This window comes from Odontomachus brunneus, unplaced genomic scaffold, assembly GCF_010583005.1.
Source record: "Odontomachus brunneus isolate Ranch 3 - 2012 unplaced genomic scaffold, Obru_v1 Obru_scaffold_041, whole genome shotgun sequence".
Lineage (NCBI taxonomy): Eukaryota > Metazoa > Arthropoda > Insecta > Hymenoptera > Formicidae > Odontomachus > Odontomachus brunneus.
In genome coordinates, this window is record NW_022639491.1 from 197,999 (window position 1) to 206,044 (window position 8,046).

General features: G+C 44.1%; 1 protein-coding gene across 1 annotated transcript in view; it reads right to left on the bottom strand.

The window, feature by feature from the left end:
* LOC116844447 (SKI family transcriptional corepressor 2) overlaps window positions 1-7,080 on the bottom strand; it is a 35,690-nt gene extending 28,610 nt beyond the window's left edge. The window contains exon 1 of the mRNA XM_032815956.1: window positions 3,222-7,080. The gene's annotated coding sequence lies outside the window, so the exon portion shown is untranslated. The remainder of the gene's footprint in view (window positions 1-3,221) is intronic.
* Window positions 7,081-8,046: the final 966 nt, after the last annotated feature.

An 8,046-nucleotide genomic window follows, 5' to 3' on the forward strand; every position in this document is an offset into this window, starting at 1 on the left:
CCCGCCCGCCCGCCCGTCCGCTCGCTCGCTCGCTCGTTCGCCATCAACGATCGCGAGATACTCGTTCGTCGACTTAACGAAGGCCGCTTAACTATCCTCCGCACTAAAAAGTTCGCCAGAGTGCCTTTAGGAAACGTGGTCTAATTTAGGGCGATTATGTAAAGAATTCAACATTCTAAACATTTCTTCCCGCTCCCCTTACGAAACATTGCTAGTGAGAAATAATTCTTTGAATTTTCATCCGCGCCCTTCTCGCAGAAGTAAAAATCAATAGAAGAAAAAGAAAGAAAAAATAAACCCCCAGGCCTTTCCAAGGACTTTCTTCCTCTTTTTTAATTAATCCCAATTACGCTTCAGCTATATCGTCCCGAATTATAGAGCGGGTTTAACGCCAGTCGCGAGCTGAATTAAATTTAATAGTGCGATCGCGCGTCCGAGTACTACGATTCCGATACCGTTTCCTATTCAGACGCGATTGTACGGAAATGTCGCCCACGAGTCGTTCTCCGAGGGCTACACTCGAGGATTGCGCGTACACGAGTTAGAGAGATGACAAAAAGAGAGATAGAGATACAGAGAGAGAAAGAGAGGAAAAGAGACAAAGAGAGAGAGAGAGAGAGAGAGAGAGAGAGAGAGAGAGAGAGAGAGAGAAGTCGCGGCGCTCTCAGGATTACGTACCCGCGGGCTCGCGGATTATTTAAATGCAAACACAATGTTGTACTGGGGCGCATTGTTCCCCTCCCGGTTATTTTACAATTCAATCTGCGATCCCGGGGCTCCGCCGACGCAGCGCGGCGCGGCCGGGGAAACGACGGCAGTTCTCGCTTGCTCTCTCGCTCTTTCTCTTTCTCGCTCGCTCATTCGTTCATTGTAACGTTGTTAAATCTCCGTCCTTCCATCATGACTATCCCCTACCCCTACAGGTTCTATCTCTCTCTCTCTCTCTCTTTCTCTCTCTCTCTCTCCCCCCCAGCCTCTTTCGCTCAAACTGTCCCCTGCATACTTTTCTCTCAACCCAAGTTCTCTGTCTTGCGTAAAAGAGCGCGATACTCATCTTCTTTCTCTGTCTCGGTAATTGTACGCGCCTCTCGAATTTTTCGCATAATTTATGAACGACCGCTTTTCCTCATCCGTCCCTTTCCCCTCTTTCCCTAACAGCTCCGATGTTTCCTCCGCAGAGATGTAAATTGGGACAGCGAGCGTGCTATGTAATTTGGCTGGACAACGAAGCGCGATGTAATCAGCATTAATAACGTCGACGTCATCGCGTCGCCCGGTCGCCGGTGATTGCGCTTAACGCTCGCAATTAATCCATCGATCCGACTGTCGAGTTTAATTTTGTCTCTCGATTAGTTCGATCACGCGAAAATCCCGTCGAGCTCGCAATCAAAGATCTCCCGGGGGCCTCTCGTGATTCGACAAATTTGCGTAAAGCTCAATATCTGCCCCGACTGGCCAAAAATTACCATTACAAATAACGCCGGTCAATTGTGCCGCGCTCGTTTTGTCCATGAGTCCCTCCGGCATACAAAATCATTTTTATTCGCTCATCGGATTTACATCGTCAAATGTGTGCATCGCGAAATTGGATTCTCTCGTGTGAAAAACATTCGTGCAAGTAGTAGCGATAGATTTTATCACGAGGAGATATGCGAATGCAAGCGCGCGTGTGCGATTCTCTAAAAGGGAGCAAACGGGAACGCGTTGAGGAAGATCCTTTCAGGTAATCATAATGTAATCGTAATGTCAATTGAAATAATTTCACGTGAATTTGCGGGAAACGACAATGGCCAGTAGTTGGAGTTGCGTGCGTCCCCATAAGGGCTCTCCTGTATTAATATATAACGTAATATGCCGTTAATTCTTAATGCTTCCCGCGACGAAGTACCAGCTTTGACAGTAGTATATTAATCTGTTTGCCTTTGTATCTACGTGCGCGTTAAAATGTTATCATATAGAGTGGCATCGGAGAGAGAATGAGAGAGGGGAGCAAAAGAGAGAGAGAAAGAGAGAAGGAGACGCACGATGCCGCGGGCTGCTATCGAAGTGCGCCGAGAGGGGATCAGGAGATTAAATGCCACTCGGATAATAATTTTAATAACCAGAATGCACTCTCTGATCGTCATAAGTACTTAGATCCACCTAGGAAAAAGGGTCTTTTGGTTTTACCAGCTCGATCTATTTTTGTAATTGTTATTTGATGCATCCAGTTCTACGAATTATTTATTTTTACGTTATATGGATCGGCGTTAATTAAACGTTTGTTTTTTCGTGAGAAATACGGAATCACCAAAGAATGCATGCACACATATGGAAAAAGGATAACCCTACGGATGCGATTCGATTCGCGCATATTGAGAAATAACATATTCCTCGCTTCACAGAGAGTGCTACTTAAATTCATATCAGTCGCTCAAAGTTCCAGGACGGCGCCCGTATCTCCCGATTTTCCAAAGTAAGTTCCCACTTAAGCGAAACCTGAAGCCCGGCGGCGCTATAAATCGTGCAGGCGTAGCCAAGCAAAAAATTAGACGAGACACGTTTTCCCGAGCGATCAGCGAACTTCCCGAAACTCCCCCAGCACCACCTGAGTCCGGATAATCGTCGTGATTATCAATTATCGCTTTAAACGTGACATTTCTTACATGTTAATTCGGTCTAAACTGGATATTCTCCACGCGCTAATTTCGATTCCACGTGAACAGGACTTTTCCTATGCGTTAATTTCGATTGGGCCGTTTCCCTCGTTCACTTCCCACTACTATCATCCACTGATTTCCCGATGAAGCGAGAATAACCGAGCACGCGTGATTCGCGCACATATAGCGCTGACCCGGCACAGGTATGTCATGACTTCGATCTTACAAGTGTGTACTCGTAACATAATAAAGCTGCCATTCAGCGTGAGTTATCGCGTCGGGCATTCTTCTCGTAAGACGAACTAGCAGCGGCTAATCCCGTGCGCAAGCAGTTTATGGTGTTTGTTCGTTCGCTCGGCACCCCTCCGCGTCGCAACGACCCCGTGTATTCCCGCGGGACCAGTTTGCTTGGAACCGTGAATCGACTATCAATTTATTTAACAGCGCCCCGAAGGGAGGCGCGACACTGATTCGGTACCAGCAGTGGGGCTCGAATGTGTCGCCAAGTACGCACGATTCAGCTCTTTAAATACGAAAGCACGTGGTGATAAGCGATAAGAGCTTGAACGAAGCGGTACATACCTGAAGACACGGTCCGGGTGCCGGTTGACCGGGCGGGTCGTCGACCTCTTTCACAAAATCGAGTCACGATCCTTGGGGGATGATCCAGGATCCCTTCTTCAAGAACAGATCGTTACCTTCAGCTACGACTCGTTTCCCTCCGACTGTCCGTTTATGATGAGCACTTGTTTCTTCTCGGATACTAGGAAACTCGTTTCTTCGAGCCTTTTCTTCTGTCACGGCGAAGACTCGCGTCTCTTCAACTGCAACGCAACTCGTGTCTTCGAACGCGACGATGACTCGCTTGTTTACAAAGCGTTACTTGGACCTTTTTAGCTAAGAGCGTTTAAACGATCTTAATTACGGCACGACGATGTTGAAGTTGTGCGCGCCCCGACGAAGCAGTGCTCGTCTAACACTGCCGTGACCCACTGTCGCGTGACACGTTTAGGGCTGATGTTACTCTCGTGCGAGCTCTCGGCCGTCGTCCTCCGCACGGGGTGTGTTTTCGGGCCGTACTTGACGTGTCTCTTCCACGTCGTTCTCTTCGACCCGGCGTCCGGAGCGCACCCCGCGTGAACGAGAGCGCTAAATCGGGACGCAGGGTGGCGAAGAACCGCCCTCCGAGTGTCCCATCCCCGTGACAACCAACCCTATGCCGACGAAGGCGGAGCTTGGCTCTTTTGCCTCTCCGGGGGTGGCTCACCTCAGGGGTAACTACAAACACGTACTTACCGAACATTATTATTATACCCGCACTCGACCTACGCGCGCGCGAGCGCGCACGAGCGAGACAGAAAGGGTGAGAGGGAGAAAGAGAGGCAGAGTGAGCGATTGCGAGGGAAAGAGAGCGAGAGAACGAGCGACGGGGTGAAAGAGGATGGGAGAGAATGAAAGAGGGTGAGAGTACGCGCGCGCGTAGATTTGGACTTACGCGACTACAGAATATCGCAGTTCTACGCGTTCGAGTTCCCGGCTGGGAATAACAAAGCCAGAGAAATGACCATTGCTTCGAAGTCGAAGAGAATGATCGTCATTATTTTATCCGGATCACTTTGCGTTATCGTCCGTTTTTATCGGTCAAATTGTGAAACTTAAGGGGTCCAGAATAATATGTACCTCAAGTTAACACCAAGTAGCAGTCCCATACAGCATAAATGTCTAAGAGACAACTTGGAGACGTCTAAAAAATATCCTATTTGTTTCAGATATATCTTTAGGACGTATCTAAGAAGTATTTGAGAGATTTATGCTGTTTGAGCTAAGATTGTATCAATGTTATAATTTCCCAGTCAACGATATATTATAACTTCAATATATATTATATGTAACATTTACATGTTAAGTGTGATATTAATCCCTTAACTGACATGCTCGAAAAAATTTCGTGCTAAAAATCATTGTATTTTTTTTAACTCGTGTGGTAGAGAGTTACAAATTTTATATATTTTTGTCAAAATTCTTTAAAAAAAATAACGAGAAAAGAAAATCACTTTAGAGATATGCTTATTTATTAAAAATAAACTAGAGGGGATTATTTTAAATTATCATTGAAGAGGTTAATGTAATACCATTGTTGCTTGGTATATTGTTTGCTGGATACATCCGACAGTATAGTCATCGCGCTGAAGCAACTATTAGGACATTTTTCGCGCACGTGCATAAAGTGACAGGTACTTTTCCGACATCGCAAAGGAGTGTGCCACGTCAATGGCAACATTCAAGACAATTAAAGAGGGCGCGCGCGTTTCTCTGTTCGCCCGTGACGCAAATTAAATCCGCTTAACGCGGATTTGCGAGGGGATAGGACCGATTTGCGAGGCGCTTTCGACCGAGCCGAGAATACTTCGTCGCAGCAATGAAGACAAACAAACGTTACATTCAGTCAGTCGGCGAGGTAGCGGCGCTCACAATCGGACGTAGTGCACCTTCGAGCCGGAGAGGTAACTTCTCGCGCCAGCGGGAACGAACGACGTAAGCTCGTGTAAACTCAATTAAAAAATTAGCGGCGCTTCCATTCCACAATTGGAATTTATTTGCCGGCTGGGCTTTTCGCGGGTTCGTGTTCTATAACGGAGGACCACTCACCTTCATCTGCATCGCGGCTTGGCTGGGCTACGTTCCGATATTCACTAGAGATCTCCGGGGAGGGGGAAGGTTATTTAAAAAAAGTAACGAGTTACTTTTGGTAAAAGTAACTCGTTACTCGTTACTAATGTTAGAAAGTAACTCATTACCATTATCGTTAATAAGAAAATAACAGTTCGTTACTTTTTCGCTACGTTTTTGCAATACTAAAATAAAATACGTAATTAATTTTAAAGTGAAATTATTATTTACAAGTAACAGATTACTTCTCAATTCTGATATTCACTGCCACTATTGAAAATCTACAGTATACGTAATGTGAATTATAGAGATTTTCACAGCATTGGCAATGAATATCACAGCCCTGTAACTAAAGGAGACGATATCGAAAAAGATCGCGATCGATTTAGAGACATCTTCTGCTCGACCCTTTCTCGACGAAGGCGCTCCGTTTAACGAACCGCAAAGAGGACGGTGCAGTTTATACCCCAGTTGGCCATTACGATCTTCCTTTTTGCCGTTCCGGGACGTATAATAAATATCGCCGCGCGCCCTTGCCAATTATGTCGGACCAGCACGCTTCTCTTCTCTCTTTCTCTCTCTGCATTCTGTCTCCCGACGAAAAGTCACAATGCGCGAACATAAGGTCCGATAGGAGTTTCATCGTCGCCACCCTCGGATACCTACTGTCTACTACCATTCGTGTCTCCCCCTGTGAACAGTCGAGTGCTTAGAAATCCGTGACTGCGTTATTTTATTAATGCCTCCGGCCCTTGATTGTCGAACGTCGCCGCTAACACACCACCCGATGACGGTGATAAATAGCGGATTAAGTCGCGGACGCGTCACGACGTATCGAGTGGGATTAAATCAAATCCAGGCGTGATCGAGGCTGTTAAGCGATGCTAATGCAAATTGCAACAGAAAGCGCAATTACCAGGAGATAGTTGCTTTAGATCACTGTGAGACGTTGTAACGTTTCAGTATGAATGTCACATCTCACATCTGCTTATACGTTCAACATATATGTCAAATTAAATTAAATTAATAAGTTAAATTAAGAAGTGGAGGACTTCCGGCTGAGAGACGTGTGCATGGATGAGTGAAAGCGAAAAGTTGAATGAAAGGAAAATAAGAGTTAAAGAGTGAGGCGAGGCACAACAAAAGAACAGTAAGGAAGGTAGTGGAGAAGAAGTGAGAAAAGGGAAAAGTAAAACAGGTAAAGGCATACAAAGAAGAAGGCACGTGGAAAAGTGGAAGAGGTTAGATATGGGAAGGAAATAGTGCGGGAATATGGAAGAAGTTGGAGTGGAAGGCGAGGGATGGCGCTATCGACAAGCAAACAGACGGAAAATAGGAATAAGTGTAAAGAAGATAAAAAAGCAATGAAAAAATATGTAATGGGAAAGAATAAGAATATTAATAGAAATTAAGGAATTGAGAAAAGTAGTGAAAGAAGACATAGAAGGGATGAGAATGGAAATGAAAGAACAGATGAAAATAATGATAGAGCAAGTAATGGTAGAGATAATAGAAAAAAAGAGCAAGAGAGAAGAAAAAAGAAAGAAAAATGGAAGCAAGAGACGACAAGACTGGAAAAGTGGATAAAAAATTTGGAGTGGCTGAACGAGAGGAAAGAGAGAAAGAAAAGGATAAATAACATCATGATAAAGGGAGTAAAATGGGATACGGAAAGCTTGAGAAGAAGGAGATAAGAAATTATATTAAAGAAAATATTAAAATAAAAATATAAAGGCAAGAAAAGCTAGTAAGATAGGAAGGAGGGAGAATAGAAACATATAATAATAGTAATCCGATAATAGTAGAAATTGAAAGCTGGAAACAAAAAAAAGATATAATCATATATATATATATATATATATATATATATATATATATATATATATATCATGCATTAAACATGATAATAGCACTTAAGAATCGCCATCTGTATGACATGTTATTTTTCCCAGAGAAAATGTTCGTCAGTAGAACACTTTCTCTTTCGTCTCGAGAAACCGCGCGTCTCGGCTTTATACTCTCTAAATTTCCTGGAATGGAATCTCACTCGGGACGAATGAGAATTCACCCTCGAAACGATGATGAAAATACTACCACTCAGAATCACAGAAGGGAATATTTAACTCAAACCTATAATGAGTTCTTAATCCGTACGAGTGATCTTTCAGTCGATTAAAGCGAATTTGCTCCAGAGACGGTGGATCACGTCAGATTTACTTCTCAATTTCGAATAAAAATATTCATTCTGCGATTCAGAGTGGAAGAAGTATTTCACTCTACATGGAGTGAAATATCACTTGACCTCGGCTTTGTCGCTCCGCTTTCGAACAGAATTGCACTCGAAGAAAATCAGAGATCGTTAAGGTAAAAGTACCAAGCACATGTATTGAATGTATTAGGACCTTAACTTAGTTTCCGCCCAAAAAATACTGAGAAAAAGCATTTATTGTAAAAAATTTATTTAAATTATTTCAATGAAAGTATTTTCCATCACTTTCTACAACTTTTTGCCATCTTTCTGGCAACTGGGCGATACCATCTCGATAAAACGATGTTTGTTTCGAAGCAATCCATTCGTCCACCCATTCTCGCACTTCTTCAACATTTCGGAAGCGTGTACCACTCAAGCCGTGCTGCATCGATCTGAACAAGTGGTAATCAGAAGGCGCTATGTCTGGTGAGTACGCTGGGTGAGGAAGAGTTTCCCATTCGAGCTGCGTCAGTGTTTCTTTGACGG